Consider the following 23,431-nt stretch of genomic DNA (forward strand, 5'->3'; position numbering starts at 1 on the left):
ATGGTAGGACCACAACATAGCCTATTTTGACATTACCTTGGAGACTCCGTCTGGCAGGATTCTCCCCGGGGACGATGCGTTTGCGGTCACGACTATCGCCGGTTGGTGTGGATTTGGCGCATCATTTCACTCTGACAGCGGCATGAGCGTTTGACATGGATTTAACCAATGAACCGATCCGTTCCACTTCACAATAGCTCCTACGGTATTTCTTTAGTAGTGTTCTACAAGAACCACATATAAATGTTAAAACGTCGTTCGTTTTTATAGGTCCCGTGAGCTCCTCAAGGGCCAAAGTGTATGGTGGCTTGAAATCATCGTGACAAAGAATCAAACGATGTTTGTTCTTTTTATCTATAAAATTATCTCCACATAGGCGACATACATCGTTAATGGTTTTTTGTGGCGTTTGGGATTGAGCCATTTCTGACAGCCTCTGAACGTCAAGAAGTTCCGTCAAAATAATTCCCCCCCCGGCACTATTTTGCATGGACACAACTGCTGCTTCCCGGGCTTAGCCCCGCCCTAGACGATTGTGATTGGTTTAAAGAAATAAAAACAGGCCCGCCCAGTTTCCCCACGGATAGACGGCTCGAGGTAGCGTGGCTCCAGACCATTCTACTTGCTGTAGTTTGGTCTGGCTTTGCGAGACTACACAGCCCCCAACTTCTGTTTAGGGGATGATTTCATCCAGTTGTTTTTAATTAGACTTTTAAATAAAGTATTATTTTATTTTTAAGTGATTTATATCATTAAGGAGCAGGTGTTCATCGTGCTCAAGGATGCCTGGCCTATGGACATTCAGGGTTCGAACCCAGAACACAACGCCTTAGTGACCACAACAAGCACTGATACGTATGGTAATGAAATTAACAAATTAGTTTGACATAATAAACTCAGTCACGAGACAACAAAACAAAACATAACCCACAAAAGACGTGAAACAGACCTGCAATATGGACCATTGAATCCCGTGCATGGGTAGAGGTGAAGATGTTAGAGAAAGGAGATTACCAGGGATCCTACTGGGAAAGCTGGGGAGAAGACTGTGAGAATAATAATGAACTCCTTGTTAACTCTGACAGTCCTCTTTTCCTTCCTGCCTAATCTGTGTCTCTTTCATGTGCCGGTTTAGGGTGGATTTTTTTCTCTATTGAAGCACGATGTGAATTCCAGCAGACATCAACACACTCAGAGGGAAGGAGGGGGAGAGAGAGGGAGGGAGAGGGAGGGGGAAAGAGAGGGAGGGAGAGGGAGACGGAGAGAGACAGATAGAGTGGAACAGATAGAGCGAGAGAGAGCAAGATAGAGCGAGAGAGAGAGCAAGCGAGAGCGAGAGAGAGAGAGAGAGAGAGAGAGACAGAGAGACAGAGAGAGAGGAGAGAGAGAGGTGTAAAGCAGATCCAAAGGATACTGAAGATGGAAGACAAAGAAGAGAGAAAATAATAACAACGTAAGCTGACTTTTATCTGTATATATAGCAACTTTCAAAACACTATATATACTAACCCTATGCAAGGCAGGGAAAAAAGGCTTTGTCATCGACATCAAAATCCAAAGAAAACAACTGCAAATGCAAAGGAGGAGAGAGGATATATTGCGTGTCCCTTTTCAGAGCGTTTTGCATTCCCCTTTTCTCCGGCTCTGCGAGCTGTGTGCAGGTGTTGGAGAAGGGCATTCAATGGGCACAAAAAAAAAACACTATTCACTGTAAGGTGACTGAAGAGGGGATTTTTGCATTTAAATGAATGGACTCTTAAACCAAATCACAAATTCAATATTCACCACAGCTAATCAAAGTAGGCAAATCCCTTCTGGAAAGGAGCCTAAGCTAATGGAGTGTTCTGTAGCCTTATTCCATTATCACATGAGAGTAACTCTGCATTCATTTCATGCTGTGTTGAATCAGAGACAAACTGCTCGGGTGATATTTGCAGCAAACCACCTGCTCCAACAAAATACAATCTGCGTGCTCCGTCTAAACAGGGCTGTGTCGGCTCTGATGGAAATCTTCTTCCCCAGAATCTCGTCAAGTCCAGAAGCGTTGGGCCACAACAGTTTTATATGGACGATGAGTTACGGCGGAGCTTCCGCATACAGTCATCCATCATCAAAGCAGTACCACCTACACATCCAGGAGAGAGGCTTGATAGATCTGCAGCTGTTGCTCTAATGCTGGTTTATCCAACCGGGGTTAACCATTCCCAGGGGTGGGGGGGGGGGGGGGGATACGTGAGCACACACCAAGGGGTACTTTTTGATCTTGATTCAGCTTTGTTGTACCTACAAAACAGGAATGACGATGTCCAAATTCCGATTTGTATATTTTTTGGTTCAATATAGTACGTGTTGATGTTTGCTAATTAATCAAGTTAAATCCACCCATGGAAGTATTCCTCGGCTTCATGCAATTATAGACTGCTACAATATTAATAGTGTTGTCAAATGTATGTTATAACTTCAAAATGGAAAACCTTCCTGGTTTGGGGGTCGATGAAGCGGTACTTGAGCTGCGCTGACAAGGCTCTATATGGGGGTACACATGGGGGTACAACAGCCCCTGATCCTGCTGAAGGATTAGTGTGTGTGTGTGTGTGTGTGTGTGTGTGTGTGTGTGTGTGTGTGTGTGTGTGTGTGTGTGTGTGTGTGTGTGTGTGTGTGTGTCTATGGCCAAACTCTATTTCACACATCAAAGAGGGCATGGACCCACCCAAGTGGCAAACGCCCTCCCTGTCCCCATCGCGCCCAAACATTAAATAAACAGTGGGACACAAAAGGCACACGAGCAGAAAGAGCCTCGGATTGAATGTGAACACCCTTCACCGGTCCACAGCCAGGCATTGGGTCTGATAATGAGTCTGGCGGCCCAGCGGGACCTGCTGGGTAGGGGAGGGGGGGGGGGGGGGGGGGATACACGGACACATCTCCGTAAGAGTCTTCTGTAGCCACCGTGTCAACGTCACGTCGCTCCGATGGATGGCTTCAGTGTTCAGCCGGCCCTCTGTCCCCCTACGCCCACCCCTCCCACCCCCCCTCTCCACGTCACCATGGATACTCCCACCCCCTCCCTCGGTCAGAACCCCAGCGCTGGATTGAGGCCCCCCGGCGAATACAGTACATTATCCTCCATCACTTCATTACAATAAAAGGATTAAACTGCTCCATCTTCATGCCTGGGAGGGACTGGGGAGGAGGGGGGTAGGGTGCAGGTAATGTGGGGGTGGGGGGGCTGTTGGGGGGGAGGAGAGTCTGTCTGTCCTCCCCTCCCTTCATCCCTCCCTATGTGTGGCTGCTACCTCTGGCCACTAATCACGTCATGTGACACAGGATGAGCTGCGTGAGGGGAGTAGCCGGTAGCTCTGTACATAATTGCATTCTATATCTAAAGAGAAAGTATTTCCTGCTCAGACTCTTCTCCCCAAAGCATCGACTCCCATTACAAACCCGACACATCTAAAGCCCTCATCTCGCTTACCATCACCTCCACAGCGAATAATGAGGGAACAGGAAGGGGGAAGAGAAGGTGGTGTTCAGGCGGAGATAGAAAGCGGAAACCGGATCTGGACTGTGAGGAACCGGTGCGAGAGAGCCTCCAGCGGCGGCGGTGGTGGAGACAACCGGTCCGGGTCACCCCCCCCTCTGCAGCGATCTGTCCGCTCATGAATGTGATCCGTGATAAATTAAAGGCTGATTATTTCCTGGAGGGAGAGGGCGAGCGCTTGGCCCCAGCGCCCCCGCGGCGGCCCGGTGATGGATGACACCAGGCCAGCCCCGCCACGGACCCGTCCGCACCCACGGCCCCGCATTAAAATAACACGCGATAAGCACGCACGCCGCACACGCGTGCCCACACAGCCACGGTCTGGGTCTCCCGATCGAGATGCTATCTTTTGACGGCGCCTAATTTATTAGAACGAATGGCCCAGCCGTTGCCTTTTTTTAAAACCGTTTCATTATTTATTTCCACGTTGGAGCTGAGATGTCCGTTTTCTATTACGCCGCAATAAAACTAGTCTGGATGATTGTCAATGTGTTCGTATACCTCAGGTCTCGGGTGTGGCATATTTACAGAAGGTGTGCACTATAAATTTCCAACAGTTCATTGGCTACTAATGAATATGGCAGTAGGGAAAGGTCTTAAACGCGACCTGGATAAGGAGTGAGGGTGCAGTTTGTGCCGAGGACAGCACAACGCATTTAAAGATATTCACTGAGGAAAGGTCTCGCTATCCTCCAAGGTGGGTGCATAGCCGACACAGCCACTGTTTGTGAAACCAAATTAAGTCTATTGGGACTGGGCTATAAAAATGTTTTCCTTTTTCTAAATCCCTGCACAGACCCCTCCAGACTGTAAAAATAGAAGATTATTCCTGCTGTAAATCATGAGAATAACTAGTTTTGAGGAACACTATTCAATATATGAGAACTATATCAACCACAACAAAAACATAGTTATGCCCTACTGTGGTGACATTTAACGAGAGCCGTTAACCCACAATACATTGCAACATTCCCTAATCCCGCGTGTCGCCCACCACAATACGACATGCGCCAGAGATGGCATGAAGGGCGTCTCGGACGGGTCGATTCACCTGGGAAGAACGCCTTCTGATGCGCTTCCTACTGCAGGACAGACGGACAGACGGGCCGGGCGTCTAAGGCTGAGCTCAGGTGCAGCGACCGCGGCGGAGCTGACGCTGCCAGGGATTTTTCACATTACACTCCCCATCCTCACGTGTCGGAATCGCTCACCCTGGGTCCCCGTCCTCCGGAGAAGGGGGGGGCAGGGGGAGGGTGATGGTGTTTCTTGGTGCAATTTGTCTGCGGTGATTGGGTCTGTGAGACGCGGGCGGAGGAAGGCGAACAAAGGGCCGTGCGTCCCCTGTCCATTGTGTGCCTTTGTGTCCCATATGTCAGGAGGTCTGCCGCCCCCGTCCCCGCCGCTATCTGGAGGTAGTGATCGCTGTCATTATCCGCGGTGCAAACTCTAATTACCAAAAAAAAAAAGACGTTTCTTTGTAAGCACGAAAGATTATGCAATGTTAATTACCAGCGCACAAAGTGACGAGCGTATGTTCAAATGCCACTCGTCGTCACTCGTCGTCACTCAACCCCCCCCCCCCCCCCCCCCCCCCACATATACACATACACACACACACATACCCACGCACACACATCTTATACACACCAACACACCCCGACGGCCGGTTAAACCCCCAAGGCACATAATCCCCGTCATTAATATACCCTCGTTATCCCCTGCTCCAATTCATCACCCTTTACTTCATTATCAGACATTAACCAACATGGCCGCATGAAGAGGTGGCAAAGATGAGCTCCCTCCTGCGAGCGCTCCGACTCGTTGCCCCGGAGACTGCCCGCCATCAATTACACTTAGTACTTTTTTGGGGGGAGTTAAAAAAACGTATGGACTTATGGGAAATGAAGGATTCAGCAGTCTATCATTACCGCTTCTCCTGGTGGTCCCAGAATACACATAGCCCCATTGACCCAGTCCACATTATGTGTTGCGTTTTGGAACTGCCACACATCCAAACCACCATCATCCACTGGCCAAACCCCCCCATCAGCCTGTGGCCAAACCACCATCAGCCAGTGGCCAAACCACCATAAGCAGAAACCAGTAGTCAAGCCACGGTAAACAGAGATAGTTGCCAAGCCACCACAAGCAGCAGCAGACATAGCAGCTCTCTGTAGTAGCATGGTCTATATTGATAAAGCGCTGATCGAGTACCTATAGCGTAATGGAGGGCCATTATACGTCCAGCTTTGCTTACTGCAAGCCTACAACTATCACTCCCTGGCAGGACTGCGCTCTCCCACATAAAACTCTCCCGAACAGACAAACACCGCCAAGGAATCTGCATCACACCAGTTTTGTCACCAAGCAGCACCGAGTGATGCACTGTGGGCTTGTGAAATATCGTAGACTTTAGAAGCTAAACGCAAGATGATTTTCTCGACGGCGTAGCCAGCCAGTAAAATTAATCACCATAAGCACGTTTTTTACCAGCCCGCACTCTGGCAAATTAAATCCCCGGAAAAAGTGTCTTCATCACTGCCGTATTTGTGCGTCTCTGACACCCGGCGTCTATCCTGGGAAGGGAAGGGAAACAATCCAGCGCCTGCCAGGATAGAGACCTGAACTCGCAGGGCGATAAACAGTGACAGTATGCGACGGCGGAGTTAATAGTGTTTCAGGTGCACTTTCCCCCAGAGGGGTGTCCGACGCCCGGGTTTCATTCTCTCTAAGTGACAGAGCGACAGCAGCCGGCCATGCTGGCGGGCCGCCCAATCACCCGGTCAGAATCCTTCCTCGCAGATCGCTTACAAATTACAGGCGAGAGATTTACTCGCTGGAATGCACGGGTGGATGTGGGAGATGATTCTGTGTCGTGACACGTACATAATACGGCATGATGAGATGAGACGAGATAATAGGCAGAGCGACTGACGAGGTTGTCGTTTTATTTTGGCCTATTCCTTTGAGAAAACGGGATACAGAAACGTATATCGGCCGTGTCCCAGTCATCGGTCATAGTGAGAATTAACGTAACGTTCGCATCAGTTTCCTTTTCTTTCTGTCGCTTCAAAACCCCCAATAAACAACCTCAGCCTCTCGATGAATTCCTGGAGGTTCTCTCAATCTGTCCTCCACTGTGGAACCAAGCAGGGTTCTTCAGAAGCATGCCTGGAGCTCCAGCAGGAGAAGACAGAAGTAGCACATGCAGGAACCCCGGGCACAACGCTGGAGGCATCCGCTCATTCTCAACAGCCTTCAGCACATAGTCCTCCCCCCCACCACCACCACCAACAACCCCCCATCCCCCCATCCCCCCCACCACAATCTCTGTTCCAAGCCCACGTTCGCTCTGGTCTTTATACTTCATCACGGAACAAAATTACTCTTCTTATCCTTATCCTTACCTAATTATGTGTACTTAGTGCTCTTGGTACATTTAGGCTTGCCGGGTGATGTCGTTGTAAGGGTGTCATGGTAACAGTCCCCCCCCCCCCGCTCCACACTCACATACATACAGATTAAGCCATATCTCCTGGCCTGTGGGTTGTCTTTGTAATTGGCCAACTATGACATTTGGGAGATACTTTTTTGTGAGGAGATATATTTTCGGGAGTTGTAGTATCCTTAAAAAGGGAAACATATGAAAGCTGTGCACATCAAAAGAACCCAGGCACTCTCACACACATACACACACACACACACACACACACACACACACACACACACACACACACACACAAAAAAAAGGACGTATAACGCAAGACATGAAATGAAAAAGCATAGAGTATAGATAAAGCGCCAGAAACAACATTGAGCGCAACGCATGTTACACACACCTGCCAGGAAGCAGAACCCTCTATCTCTCACTCTCTCTCTCTCTCTCCCCCTCTCTCACGCTCTCTCCCCCTTGAATTTTCTTTCTTGCCCTCACTCTAGCTACCCCCTATCCATTTTCTTATCCTGTCTCTCTCTATCACCACTTCTTTGCCCCCCCTCTCTCTCACTTCTATCACCACTTCTTTGCCCCCCCTCTCTCTCACTTCTATCTCCCCCTCTCTCTCCCCCTCTCTCTCTCTCTCTCTCTCTCTCTCTCTCTCTCTCTCTCTCTCTCTCTCTCTCTCTCTCTCTCTCTCTCTCTCTCTCTCTCTCTCTCTCTCTCTCTCTCTCTCTCTCTCTCTCTCTCTCTCTCTCTCTCTCTCTCTCTCTCTCTCCCCTTCTCTCACTTCTTCCTCCCCCTCTCTCTCTCTCTCTATCGCTGCCTGAGTGACAGAGAGCAGCCATGCACAGCGTGTACTTGGTTCAACAAGCCGGTGACACGCTAAGCCCTCCTCCACCATGGGACTGTCAGACGTCGGCAGAGCACATCATCGCGCTACTAGGATTTCCTTACATTACCCTCAACCAGACACGCAGGCAAACCCGAGCCGCCATGACACCAGGGTCACACACACACACAGACACACCGAGTCATGCTCACACACACACACACACACACACCGAGTCATGCTCACACACACACACACACACAGAGACACACACATATCAAGTCATGCTCACACACACAAAGAGTCATGCTTAAACACAGACAGACAGACACACACCGAGTAATGCTCAAATACACACACAAAGTCATGCACAGACACACGCATACACACACACACACACACAAGTCATGTGTTTGACTCAAGAGAGTCAAACACAAATACAGACACACACATGCACACAGAAAAATCTCTGCACACACACACACACACACAAGTCATGTGTTTGACTCAAGAGAGTCAAACACAAATACAGACACACACATGCACACAGAAAAATCTCTGCACACACACACACACACACACACACACACACACACACACACACACACACACACACACACACACACACACACACACACACACACACACACACACACACACACACACACACACACACACACACAGACACCAATTAGAGCACCATGGCGGGCGCTGCACACTGTCATTAGCGAGACGACTTGATTGGCTCTCGTTTCAAATGTATTCATACCATCCTGATGACAAATAAGTACCGTTCATCTCATTAGCTTGCACTGCACAGCCCACACACACACAAACACACACACACACACACACACACACACCCCACGCGTAATTAAAGTTAATACATTGTTGATATCCTCCGAAATCCAGAGATTACAATACGTCAAGGTTTTCTACTCAATTAGCTGCGTTGACTCGACGACCGGCAAAGCTTCACTCTCTATCCCGACTCAATAAAGAGTAGGGTCACACTGAATTAAGTGAAAACTTCTGCTCTTCCAAGTCCAGTGTGGAACGTCCATGTGTGCGTGCGTGTGTGTGTGTGTGTGTGTTGGCGTGCGTGTTTGAACTACATTGTATAAACAAGGAATGCATTCTCTCCAGAATAACCCTCTGAAACGCCTTATTTTCAGATCCATCATGTCTCCTTTTGCATGAAATGATACAATTACAGCCCCTGTCATCCCCACAGCTCGCTGTGAATGGAATCGCTGCAACCAGAACGGAATGCAAATGGAATCCCGCTTCTCAGACCCCTGCCTTTGTGAATCTTCCCGGACTCTGACAGTCGGGAACGCTCTGCTGGATATTTTCCTCGTGGTGGTGGATAGTCTTGCTGGGTTAGCGGGTTGTTCTACTCCCAGCCAGAAGGCACTGGGTTCGATCCCCCATCACGTCTACAGGGTAGGGCCTCTCTGAGCAACGCCCTCCCGCCTCCTTAATGACATGCATCCCATTCATGGTGCGGAATAAGATGCTATTGTGTTGTTATTGTTAGAGTTTCTCGGGAACTTTGGGAAGCATAACAGCAGGGAATAGGACATAGGGAAAACAAAGCACTGTTGTTTACATTAGTGGTCAGCAGTTAGGGGGGCGTAAAGTAGAAAGGGACCCGCGCAATATCATTAGATGTTGCTCTGGAGAACGTGAACTTAAAGTCGATGTTGTTCCCCGTAAACAATTACACACACACACACACACACACACACACACAGACACAGACACACACACACACACACACACACACACACACACACACACACACACACACACACTGACGCACTTTAAAAACTAAACTAATTAAGTGTCAGCAATATTAAGGCAGAGGTATGATAAAATGATATAATCCCTTTTCCGCCCCTGAAGCCTTTAGATGGTGGAACAGATGGCGGGAGGAGAGTTAGGGGACTTTAATACGAGCCTAGCGGAGAAGTGAGGCCCCCATACCAAACAAAAAACACATAATGGGATTCCAAATAGCCTGACCTCCTCCACAGCGCGTCTGATCGCATCACAAGCGGTGACCTCATCACCATCTCATCAGGACCCCTGCGACCCGGGGAAGAGGGGGGCCGGCAGAGGACGGGGGTGATGGGGTAAGAGATGAGAGAAAAGCACCTATGGGGCTGGAGGGGGGCGGGGTGCTGCTGCCGGTTGATACGGAAGACAGATAGATGATAGAGGCCATCGTGAAGGGCTCATCTTCTGCTTTGTGACTTGGTTTCTAACGTTCTCTCAGCAGCAGGAATGGCTTGGACTACTGTACGTGCATCGGTTACCAACGGGCAAGCGTCACTCAAAGGGTCTGCATCACACGCACGCTAAAAGTGGTGTTTCTAGTGTGGCGCTCCACTGACCGACTTGGCTTATATCACTCGTTGACGGCTGCTGTTCTTGTGTTCGCCATCATGCTCGCCTCTTCGGCTGTGTTGTGACGAAGGATGTGTTTTTCGTTGTGCGGAACACAAATGGCCATATCGCACACAAGTTTTGCCTGGCATCAAATTGCTACGTTAGCAGAAGAAAATGTACAGTGCATCGCCATGCTATTAGCGAGACAATGTGAAGCAGTTCATCACTGTGGTTCGGGTGCATCGGGTTCCGTGGCACGATGGAGTTTTCCACTCAGTCATATCTAAGGATGAGTGGATACCATATTTTCTCTGCCAATAACGATCCACATCCCTTTAAGTGTAAGCATTTGATTTATGATGTCTTCAATATACATGAGCTAACAGGAGCCGCAGCTGTTCCTCACAATGTGAAGAGCATACTGTTTCATTCATGTGTGCTAGCTATGATATGAATGAACTTCAAGTCAAGAAGGGTTCTGATAAAGATGCTGAGCAGAAACAGCACTTGGGATTGGTGGCTTGTAATTTACAACATACTCTATATGAATTGGTACCTTACCATTTGCAACATACTCTTTATGAATTGGTACCTTATTCTTTACATCATACTCTATACGAATTGGTACCTTATCCTTTACATCATACTGTATATGAAATGGTATCTTATAATTTACAACATACTGTATATGATGTGATGCCTTATCATTTACATCATACTGAATATAACTTGGTTCTTATCCTTTACATCATACTGTATATGAAATGGTACCTTATAATTTACATCATAATGTTCATGAATTGGAACCTTATGATTTACATCGTACTGAATATGATGTGGTACCTTATCATTCACATCATACTGTATATGCAATGCTCTATGAACAAGTCCATTTATATGGTAATAAAGAAGCAATAGGACTGGTTCTATAAGTCACCCTAGCATGTAGCATATGCTAAGTAGCATGCAGCATATTCTAAGTGGCATATGCTACATACACGCCAATTCAAGGAAATGACCTTTTTTCGTTTCTGAAATATAAGTATGAAATCCATGCACCCACGCGGTAGACATGTGAACGAATTGGAGACACCATTTCTTCACACGCTCTCAGGCACACAGAAAACACACACACACACACACACACACACACACACACACACACACACACACACACACACACACACACACACACACACACACACACACACACACACACACACACACACACACACACACACACAGCTGTGGCTATACTTGTCGCTGTCGCTTGTGGCCATTTTTACACTGGGCTCACTCGTTTTAATTTCCAAAAAGAACTTGACGGCATGTTGGAGTATTTTGGTAAATCATAATGAAGGAAAACTTGACAATAACCAACCGTCATTCAAATATCTAAACTAGAATATAGATTTTGGTTAGCGCCATTGCACGTCTATTCTCACTTTGAGTTATTATTGACAATTACCGTTAGAACATAACAATACATCCCATGAAGATGACAGGGTTATTTTTACGATCTTCCAGTACACTGTGGGGGTGAAAAAACCAGCGAGTTGTTAACCTCCAGAGAACTGGAAGTGTTAAACGTGTCAGACACAAACCCTCCCATCACACCACCGCTGCTTGTCGTTCTGCATCACTTAAATAAAGTTTCACCTCACTTTTTTTTCAGCGGCCGTCACCTGCTGTTGCTTCTTTATGTGCTGCTCGGTGAGGCTGCCATCGAGGATGACTCATTCACGACGGCGACTTGTCTTTCTCAGTGCTACATGCGCTCATGTATGTTGATGCTAAGCTATACTTTGATATCGTCACACGCACACTTGCAACACACACAAGCACACAAAGGGGAAACTAAAGAGCCGCGAATCTGTGGAGAGACGCATGGGTCTTCCTGTGTGCTGATGTGGATGGATGGCCCGAGCCATCGAGCCTGAATCCACATTAGGTCATTACAATGAGAGGGGAGGGACAATGAGGGGGCTGCAGACTAGGGGGGACGACAGCAGTGGGCTGCTGTTCACAGCCCTTCAGGGGAAACACACTCCACACACTCATCCGTCTTAGTTCCACAGCAGTCAGGCCTACTGACACTCTCACTCACGCATACACATATATAGTCACACACACACACACACATGCAGGAACAATTTCAACACACACGGAAACACAAACACACACACATGCATGTAGGCAAGCATCAACACACACGCAAACACACAGACAGATATAGGTGAATGCACACAGAAACACTACCACACATGTGAATTCACACACACACACACACACACACACACACACACACACACACACACACACACACACACACACACACACACACACACACACACACACACACAGGAGACCAATCCTAACAATGTCTGCTCTCCTCTTGTGCTCCAACATGAAGTGCGTCCGAGTGCAGCCCATGAAACGATGCAAAAGAAGAACAAAGAGGCGCTCGGTGTAGGTACATCAACAGATGCACGGGGACACGTGTGCTCTGGTGATGCTGTTCATGTTCCGCCTCAAACCGGCTGACAGGGGACGCACCAAGGTGACTAATGACCTCACACCGAGGCCGGCGACCTTTGACCCGGCCGTGTCAGGAGAAAGGGATGAGGGAGAGGCCGGGACAGGACGGAGGTCGCGGCTGGGACAGACAGAGGTGGTGGAGGTGGTGGAGGTGGTGGAGGTGGTGGAGGTGGTGGAGGTGGCGGTGGCGGCTTTGGGGAGCTGTGGTACCGCGGTGAGCTCTCACTCCGTCGGACCGGTGTTTACGGAGCTGTCACTCAGAGGCCCGGCCCGGCCCCCAGGGACCCCAGGGGGGGGCTCGCCGTGGCGATGGGAAAATAATAGCTCCTTCTGTCAGAGCTCAGCGGGACGGGCCCTGATGGACACCCCTGGGAATGAAAGATCCCCCCCCCGCAGGGAGTTGGTCCCCCCCCCCCCCCACACACACACACACACACACACAGGGGATGGATAGGTGGACAGGTAGACATACACAAACACAAACTGAGACTGATGGACGGACAGAACCAACAAGAACAACCAAACAAATATGGATACACACACAACCCCCCCCCCACACACACACACACACACACACACATACACACACACACACACACACAGTATATAGTGTGTATATACAACTACTTCTGGTATTGTTGGTCATCTGTAACGAAATGCGGGATCCCTCCACCAGGGAGGACGTCTGGGACACGGATGCACTAACGTGATCGCAACAGAGAAAATAGAATAGGCCTCAATATCCCAGCCTGACATGCACTCTCCGTTACCTGTAACACACACACACACACACACACACACACACACACACACACACACACACACAGGGGATGTACTGGTAGACACACATAGACACACAAACTAGGACTGATAGACAAACAGACAAAACAAACAACATCAACCAAACAAAGAGGGAAGCAAGCTAAACAAAATAGAAGACCGATATACACACAAACACAAATTAATACACACAAACAGAAAAAGGGAACTTTTGCTTTTCAGAACCAAACTGCTGTCACCAATCCCGTTAAATATGTGTTTCAACATCCCCGCATGAAAGCGGAGCATTGCAGGGACTCTGCATTGCGAGAGCAGAAAAGTGAAGAACGTCAATCAGTTAGGCACGGTCTTCTATTCTCCGAAACACACCGCCCTCTCTACGCTGAATAAGCACACTGAATGGATGTTTGCTTGAGCCCAGACAAACAAAACGGCCACATCCACTCCCCTCAGGCCTCCTAGGAGCAGACACAGCGACGGCCCCGCAAAGAATTACAGTCCGACCGTATAAAAGAGCTATCTCCTCTAATGATGCGCTGGCTGCAGACGGCCAGCCCCTGCTCAGTGAGTAAAGCTGTACTTTAAATCAGGAACAGCCATTAAAACCATGTGAAAGATAGCGTTAGCTGCGGCGCGAGCTCATCATTAGTCCCTAGCCATCAGAAATCAGGGGGGTAGCATCTGTTCTCTGCTCCTCCCGCCCCGGCCCTACCCCTCCACCCCTCCACCCCTCCACCCCTCCACCCCACCCAGCCCACATCAATCCTGGGATGCCAGGCCTGAGGGAGGCGAGGCTGGACCTCTCCCCATGAATAACAACACGCACCTCCAGGTAATTAAAGGGGTCCAGCCACGGCCACGGGCCCCTCCAGTCCCTTCATTACGCAACGTATCTCCTGCACACGCACACAGACACACACACAGAAATTGTATTTTTTTTGCATTACGACCGTCAGGCCTGAGGAAGGTGATGGCCATTGATTTTCAGAGAGCGAGGACGGAGGGTGTATTCTACGATCTCACGACTACGCAGATTCAGACATGTACCTTTTTATCTACTCTGCGCCACTAGTGCAGAGCAGCACCTGCCATGAGTTTATGCTTCTGGGTCCGTCTTTGTGTCTGTCTGTCTCTTGTTGTCTGTCAGTCTGTACACACGGACAGATGAAGACTGACGGACAGCAAGAGGAAGACAGATGAACCCGAGACTGACGCAGACAGATACAGATTTGTGTCGGTCTGTAAGTGAGATTGTCTGTGCACAATTCTATTTGTGTGTAAGTCTGTGTGTCTGTCTCTTGCTGTCTGCCAGTTTATGTCTCTGTCTGCCTGTGTGTGTGTCTGTCTGTGTGTCAGTCTCGCCATGTCTTTGTTTGATTCACTGCCACCACAATTCAGCGCTGCAAGCTGCCACAAAGACAGCTATACATTTTAAAAAGGGCCCCATTACAATGAGAAACACAGAGTGAGAGAGAGAGAGAGAGATAGAGAGCGAGAGCGAGAGAGAGAGATGGAAAGAGAGAAACAGTGATAGAGATAGATGGAACGAGAGAAAGAAAGAGATATGGGAAGAGAGAGAGCGCTGGAGAGCGAGAGAGAGCGAGCACTGGAGAGCGAGAGAGAGAGCGAGAGCGAGAGCGAGAGCGGCAGAGAGAGCGAGAGAGAGAGAGAGCTAGAGAGCGAGAGTGAGAGAGCTAGGCAGTGAGATATTATTCTGCACGCAGACAAATTATTCACGTTTATATTATGAATGTGCTTATTATATATGCGTATATATGCGTAAAAAGGTGTGTGATGGATCTTGTGTGCGTGTTTATGTGTGCGTGTGTGTGCGTGATGGTGCATGTGCGTGCGTGCGTGTGTGTGTGTGTGTGTAGGGCTTACATACGCAAACATTTAACAGTTGTAAAATTAGACCAGTGCTGAGTCCGTCAGAGGCTCATCGGCAAACAGCTGAATCCAGCTGACTGTGTGCTCTTCCCCCCTCCCGATCCAGTGTGCCGCTGCTGGATATTGACACCAAGGCGGGCGGCAGCGAGTGCTGAGCAGGCACAAAAGCACCAGCGCCGTGTTCGAGGGAGACGGCCACAACACAGGAGCGGGGTGTAATGTAAATACAAAGGAGGAACACTGAGGTGCTTCCATGTGGGAAGGCTGACCTTGGAAGGCGCTCTCGTCGTGGCTGCTCTTGATAGATGACTTATCCTGTCGTGTCACAACCAGGCCCAGGCTGTGATACCAAGCCATGCGCTATGTGAAATACATCTATATATCTTATGTGTGCGAATACCAGTGTGAGTATGTGTGTAATTGGGTTTTGTATTTATTTCTCTGTGTGTGTGTGTGTGTGTGTGTGTGTGTGTGTGTGTGTGTGTGTGTGTGTGTGTGTGTGTGTGTGTGTGTGTGTTACAGGTAATGGAGAGTGCATGTCAGGCTGGGATATTGAGGCCTATTCTATTTTCTCTGTTGCGATCACGTTAGTGCATCCGTGTCCCAGACGTCCTCCCTGGTGGAGGGATCCCGCATTTCGTTACAGATGACCAACAATACCAGAAGTAGTTGTATATACACACTATATACTGTGTGTGTGTGTGTGTGTGTGTGTGTGTGTGTGTGTGTGTGTGTGTGTGTGTATACGTGCACATATACACAGGAAATGAAACAAGGAGTGGGCCCCTAAGACGAAAAGACCGGGGACAGACCGCTCTGCTGAAACAGCCATTCTCGCGCACTTCCTCAAACAGTCCTCACAACGGGGGCGACTTTATGTATCAAAAAAACTCATTTTAATGTCCCCGGGATAAATATCCTAAACACAGTCCCCAATCTCTTACTGGCTCTTGTGAGACTTGAACAGTCTACTCAATAATGCATATAGCTATGCAATATCTTAAGGCACGCGTAAACACAACACAACAGAGCCCAGATCTTCACCCAGCTGCTGAGTAGTTTGGTTTCCTCTGCCGCTCGTGAGGAAGACGATGGGGTGATTACAATAAGAGAGAGGAAGGGTTTCGTCTTCACTACACAAAGCTAATTGTTGATGCTGTCCTCATTAAACACAGAGGCCCTGCCTGGAAAGGAGAAATACGCTCCCTCCAAAACTATTTCCATTTTCATGTTCTCTATTAAATTGCAGAACAATGCTGATCCAGATGAAAACAGCCAATTGTGCTCCTGGTTTGTGATTTTACGCATAGTTGGGGGAAACCGCGATTGATTAGAGCCACGGGGAAGCTTGTAAGGGTTCTTTGTTTGTGTTATTAGTCTACAATTGCGTATTCACGGCTCACTTTGAGTACTCTGAGTTCACTCGTGTCTTACCAGTTGACATGGATTTCCTCGCGGGCCTTGCTTTTTATCTCCCTGTTGCACATGCGGCCTTCCAGCCAACGCTGCTGACAGAACGTGTGTTGACAGATATCCCTAGACAGGACATCTGTCCGGCACACAGTACCTTATCTCCATCTCTCTCCACACCACAACAATGTACAAACGCCTGTTTGTACATTATCCCCCTACCATCCCCCCTGCCCGTTGGTCCATTTCGTGTGAAGCCCCTTCATTCCTCTTCGGTAAAATCGGAAACGTCCCCGGGCCACCGAAGTGGAAAGTATTTGACTGCAGGGCCAGCGTTGTAGCGAGCCGGGGTATAACAGGAAATAATACCGGCCTTATCCCAGAGTGAATCACCACGGGTCTGGTAGCCGCCCAACTTTTCTATCTTTTCCATTTCACACTCTGCGGAGCCCCGCATCGCTCCGACATTACAGATTTAGCGGACACGCCGGATTGTTGGAAGGAAAAAGAAAAAAAAAGAGGGCTATTTACAAACACAAGTCAAAAGGTCCGCGACTCCGCGGCAAATAACGCTATCAGCTCAGCACGCCCGGCGAGCCCATTAATAATGTACGTAATGTTGCGTGCAAGTATCCTTCATCGCTGAATTATACCGCTTTGTTGTAATGCTATTGCCACCCCGATCGTATATATATACAGCGGTTGACCGGACGATGGAGGAGGGGGAAGCTAGTGTGTAAGAGGTGGAGGAAGAAGAGAGATCTATATCGACCGCAACACACATAACAATGTACATAAACAACATGTAACATACGAGTGTGAGTGTATTCTCTCGCACGCACACACACACACACACACACACACACACACACACACACACACACACACACACACACACACACACACACACACACACACACACACACACACACACACACACACACACACACACACACACACACATTATCAGTCGTTTAAATCACCAGTCCTTCAACCCACTCGTCTGTTCTTCCTCTGAACAGAATTCATTATCTTCAGCTCAGACTGAGGTGTTCAGGATGACGGATAACAGAAGAGATGCTAGCAAACTGAGAACCCCTAATTAAAGGGAAGCCCTTCTCTTAAGTCTAAGGGTCCACACAAACTATCATTAAAGCAGCCCTGATTTCCGAGGGGCTCATCATTAGCCTCGCCGATCAGAACAGAATCATCATCCCCTAATCACGGTTCATTTTACCCACCTACAAGCAAAGAAAAGGAGGAAAGTTGAATGAAAAAAGGTTTTTATCCCCAGTTAAAAAATAGCAGCATAAAAAACAAGCACAACTAAATGTATCATTCCCCCCCCCCCCCCCCCCCCGCCTTCCAATAAATGACATCATTCCTCCAGGAAATGATGCAACGCTCCTGGTCTGAGAGGGACTAATGGAACCCCGGTCTGCTGGAATGACTGACCGACATGACACCCAGCACAGAGCGGGAGGGGGGGGGGGCATAATGGTGATGTCACAGGGGAGAGCGATGACACCCGCTGCCGGCTACAGTACCGGTACGGGGGGGGAGGGTCAGGGGTCACCAAGGGAACAGGGTCTCTGAGCTGTCGTTCGTCGCCGCTGTTGTTGTTGCGACCCTCCCACTCAGCCCGGGGGGATGGACAGACAGGAGGACACTATGCAGGGGGTGGATTGTGTGTGAGGGGGGGGGGGGGGGGGGGGGGGGGGGCAGTCGTCATCCCAAGACACGGCACAGATCACATTTCAATCATGGCACCCAGGCCTTAGAACCCAGAAGAGAAACAATCAAAGGGGAGAAATCAATCGCTCGGAGGCCTGAGGGCTTTCCCACATCTGGCGAGGCGGTGTGTGTGTGTGTGTGTGTGTGTGTGTGTGTGTGTGTGTGTGTGTGTGTGTGTGTGTGTGTGTGTGTGTGTGTGTGTGTGTGTGTGTGTGTGTGTGTGTGTGTGTGTGTGTGTGTGTGTGTGTGTGTGTGTGGAGCCGTCAGAGGCAGATGGGTGATGATGGCTTACTAACATCACTCCTTGACACCTCCACCTGGTCAAGGAATGCAGCGCTGTACTCCCACGGATTCTGTCTGCATCAGACCGTATTACGTTTCAACTGCAGGACTTCGATTAAAAAACTAAAATCTTGCCTATTTTAATGATAGCCAACATGATTTAATATAGTGTGATACAATAAGAGATTTCCAACTTGTGTCTCTTCTGCATACAAAAGAATAGGATCTTTCATCCACAAAGGATTCAGTGCTTTTTCCTCACTTGACAACCCCTCATTAAAAACCATCTTTCACACCCCCTGCCCTCCAAATATGACTAATTACTAATCCTAATATTAATGGAATATGTGGCCACACACATAAAAATTGAAAGTGGGCTGATAAGCCCTGAATCGGCTAAGAAGACATGCCTGCTCCTCCTCCTTGCATTACAAAGATTTACCAGGCAGAGATTCGACTCCAGCAGCTCACAGCTGGAGAATTTACCAAACCTTTTTTATTTTTCCACGGACAAAGGAAGTCTGAGCACTTGAGGCATCAACAGTACATCCACCCTCCGTGCTTAGATACTCTGTGTATCCGATGTAGTTATTTGGACCCGGAATATTTATTTTAAAGTGAATTAGTGTGTCTTAATTGGAACGTGATAATGTCATGATCAAACGCATAATTCAACATCTGTGGGGAAAAACAGATTGTGCTGCCATGCAGAAGATACGATCCGAAAGAAACACTATTCCTGATTGAATTTTGAATGGCTTTTTTCAAATGCTTCCGCTTCTAACACAATAACTACAAAGCAAATGGGAAAAGATCAATCAATAACTGAATGAAATTATGATCACGCAGAGCTCCCTGTGGTTGAAGCTCATAACATCATTGGGGGAAGAAGGACTGGGCTTTTCCAATAATACCATGCACTAATCATATTATTTCCATTAATAATGCATGCTTTAATATTGAAATTCAATGGATGGTCGTGTAATTTCCCCATCCTCGAAAAAATTCAGAAAACTTTTAATAAAGGTGGAATTACATTCAGAGGGCCTTGCGAGGCATTACGGATACTAAAGGTATACCTTGTATCACATCGTCCTTCAGCAGTAGTGGCCATTCCCTGTTCTTTGGGAGCGTTGCTTCTGGGCCTTCATGGTACACTTCAGACTTGGCATTTATATCAATTTAACGTTGCGCTTAGTTGGAGAAAAAGCTAAGAGTTGCGCTGAAAGAAAATGGGCACAAAGGTGCACTCTGCATCAGGTGGAAGCAAGAAATTGATCGGGGGGAGAGAGAGAGAGAGAGAGAGAGAGAGAGAGAGAGAGAGAGAGAGAGAGAGAGAGAGAGAGAGAGAGAGAGAGAGAGAGAGAGAGAGAGAGAGAGAGACCGCAAGAAAAAGAGAGTGAGAGACAGAGAAGGAGAGAGAAAGACTAATGAAGTCTAGGGGAGAGAAGAGTTTGAAGCATCTTCAACCAAGGTGGCAACATCAGTGCACTAGTTTAAGCCCCCTAGGATCTCACTCTGAGAGGAGTGTACCAGCCAGTAACAGGGGCGAAAAGAGAGGATGAGAAGAGAGGATGAGAGAGAGACAGAGACAGAGACAGAGACAGAGACAGACAGACAGACAGACAGACAGACAGACAGACAGACAGACAGACAGACAGACAGACAGACAGACAGACAGACAGACAGACAGACAGACAGACAGACAGACAGACAGACAGACAGACAGACAGACAGACAAGGGGACAAAGAGAGCAAGCGCGAGCGAGACAGACAAATGGACAAAGAGAGAGAGAGAGAGAGGTGCGCTTTATAGTGTGGTCTACTCCATCAGCCCTCAGAAATAGATAAATCCATGTTTTAAATCCTACGGAAGGTGCAGACTTTGGGATTAGCCAGAGCAACAAGAAGAGACCATTCAACATGTTACCTTGGCACAAGCACAATGAGCCACGGCTTATACTGTCTATCCATAGCAAACATAGTCCATAGAAAATAATAGCTGTGCATATTAGAGACGACTGCTGCTCATCTGCTCCTTAATAACATGGTTTCAATCAAAAAGTTGCTTTGGATAACGGCATCTGCAAAATTACTTAATACTAGGGTAAAGAGAACTGTCCACACACGCAATCAATTTAACCGTGATGGATTATTACTGAGAATGTCGTACATGTTTCTTTCCTCAAAACGTGTAGCCATAGCCAATGAAGGAAACATACAACCAACATTACATCAACATAATTCAAAAAGTCAGCAAACGTTATTTTTTTCCTATTCGCTTGACGTGCTAGATTTATTGCGAAACCCTCCTACGTGCAGAACCCCTGCCGAGGCGCTATGCTGCTCGGCATGCGGAACATGAGACAGTGCTGGCTGGATGCAATATTTTGGTCCCTCCGGACCCCCATTAGCTCGTCCACGTGAGCCCATAAGCGTGACTGATTAATGATAACGTCAAGACTTTATAATTTCTAATTAATAACTTGAAAGTGCACACGTTGGTTCATTTCCCTGCGGTGCGGAGCTGCGGGAGCGCACTTCAGGGGAAAACTTTCAGCACCACCCGTAACCGGACAGCTCCGACGCAACGCCACCACCGCGAACCGGAGGGATGGACTCCATCACACAGGGATGGTTTAGGATCTCTGTGCATCAATCAGCTACGAATCACTTGAACGAGAGTGTGTGAGTGTGCGCGCGCGCGTTTGCGTGTATGTGTGTGTTCGTTCCTTAGTGGACTCTTGACATGGTGTGATACAGAGACTGTCTCGGTTGGTTTCTATCCATGAGGATATCTTTAGATGATGGGTTTTGCCAAAGAAAAACCGAATACAATTTGACGCAAAACTTGCATAAAGCAAAACGATCAGCATAAACTTACTATAATCTCAAGTTCGCCTCTACGGTTCACGCACAAAGCGCAGAACGGATCCCACCACCACAAGATTCTTGCAGATAAAATGAAAGGCGCAACACGCGAGATATCTCACCAGACCCCTGCGCTCTCCGGCGCAGACTCCTCCACGCCACATTCCACGCCATTTTACGCACACGCGTGAACAGTGACTTACCTTTCCAAAATGATCTCGGAGATAGGCTGCCGCGCGTGTTCCGTCCCCTAAAATCAGAAACCATCCATAGCGGAACCCCTGGACAAACTTTTATCTGCTGTGCACGTCGCAAAAAAACGAGGGGCCAAAAAAAAACAAATATCCTAAAAACTACGGATTGGGTAGACTTGTGTGACCACGGGTTGTTCTCTCCCCTCTCTGAAACAATCAATTGTTAACATGGGCAGAATAACGCCGCTTTGCAGGAGCCTTATCCTGTAGGAAAAATAAAATGGTCTAGCATCATGTGTAAGCGGGGGCAGCGCAGCGGTGAAGCGCCAGCGCATACAAATGTGCCCATGCTGCTCGTTCTGCGGTGAGCAGCCTGCCCGGATTGCTGGGTCCTAGCGCCGACAGACACCAGCCTCAGCCTTATCATGACGGATCTCCGTGAACACCGAGGCACTTTTCAAATACAGTTAACGTAAAGATTAAGCTGTTGCAGAAGCCTTTTGTGTGGTCGATTTGTAGTTGAGTAGGAAATACAATAGGGGAGATGTACGATAGCCTACATAAAGTGATCAGGTGAGCTATAGGCTACCTGCCGAATAAATATGCATAAAGGCTATCAAGATTCGGTTAAGTATTTGCGAAGTGTTTTGATGTTTTAATTAATTTAGAAAATGCAATGATTTTGCCGGACTATGTGACTCCAAAAAGCACGCAAGACTATCATTTTTGACATGATTTGTTTTTCTCCAAATTAAGCTGTTGATCCTTGTTGTTCTAAAGTATTGCACATCCTTTTTAAATGAACCCTGCTCACAGGGGTCAGCAGCAACATTAGGGCTACTTGTTCAGTTTACCACAGCAACATTCGAAGTTGAACTCGAAACACAACAATTGATTCAAACAATCATTTTAAGTGGATTTTCCCCTTTTTTGTGCCTTCTAATGAAGTATAACGAATTCCATTTCTTTCACAAGGACAAAACCCTGGTATTTGCTTTCAATACGGGATTTCCGAATTCTCCGTGTTCATGAATTTATTTATTCCATCATTCTTTCACATCAGCCCATCAATTCATGCATTATTCCTCACCATTCCCTTTGCTCTCTGTTTGCATATTCAATTTCAGGCAGTTTTGCACTCTAGCTATTTTTCATACAATTTCATGTATTTCTATAAGGGCAAAAAAAAAAGTCTAACTTCTTCCCCCTGTCAATCACGAGGCAGAGCAGAGGGCTGTTCTGAAATGGATTGAGCGCAAATTCACAGTAAAAGACCGCTTAATGTCCCCCCCCCCCCCTGGCCCACAGCCGAGCCCGGCTGGTCTGCGACCTCTCTAGGAGTGGGTGCATGTCCAGAGGGATCGCCCAAGCGCGCCAATCAGTCCCAGTCCTCCCCAGGAATACATAATCCCCGCCCTCACATCCCCTGTAAAACATCCCAATTTCTCTGTAGTAGTAGCAGCACATTCAGCGTGTATATCACCGCTATCTGCGATCTGTCTGGACGAATTTAAGCAGCGCGCGTGCAG

At 48.0% G+C, this 23,431-nt stretch overlaps 1 long non-coding RNA gene across 1 annotated transcript in view; it reads right to left on the minus strand.

The window, feature by feature from the left end:
- LOC132473926 (uncharacterized) overlaps nucleotides 1-22,260 on the minus strand; it is an 87,382-nt gene extending 65,122 nt beyond the window's left edge. Inside the window, exon 1 of the long non-coding RNA XR_009529499.1 lies at nucleotides 21,912-22,260. This is a non-coding gene — a long non-coding RNA (uncharacterized LOC132473926). The remainder of the gene's footprint in view (nucleotides 1-21,911) is intronic.
- Nucleotides 22,261-23,431: the final 1,171 nt, after the last annotated feature.

The sequence above is a fragment of the Gadus macrocephalus genome, chromosome 16, assembly GCF_031168955.1.
Source record: "Gadus macrocephalus chromosome 16, ASM3116895v1".
NCBI classification, from domain to species: domain Eukaryota; kingdom Metazoa; phylum Chordata; class Actinopteri; order Gadiformes; family Gadidae; genus Gadus; species Gadus macrocephalus.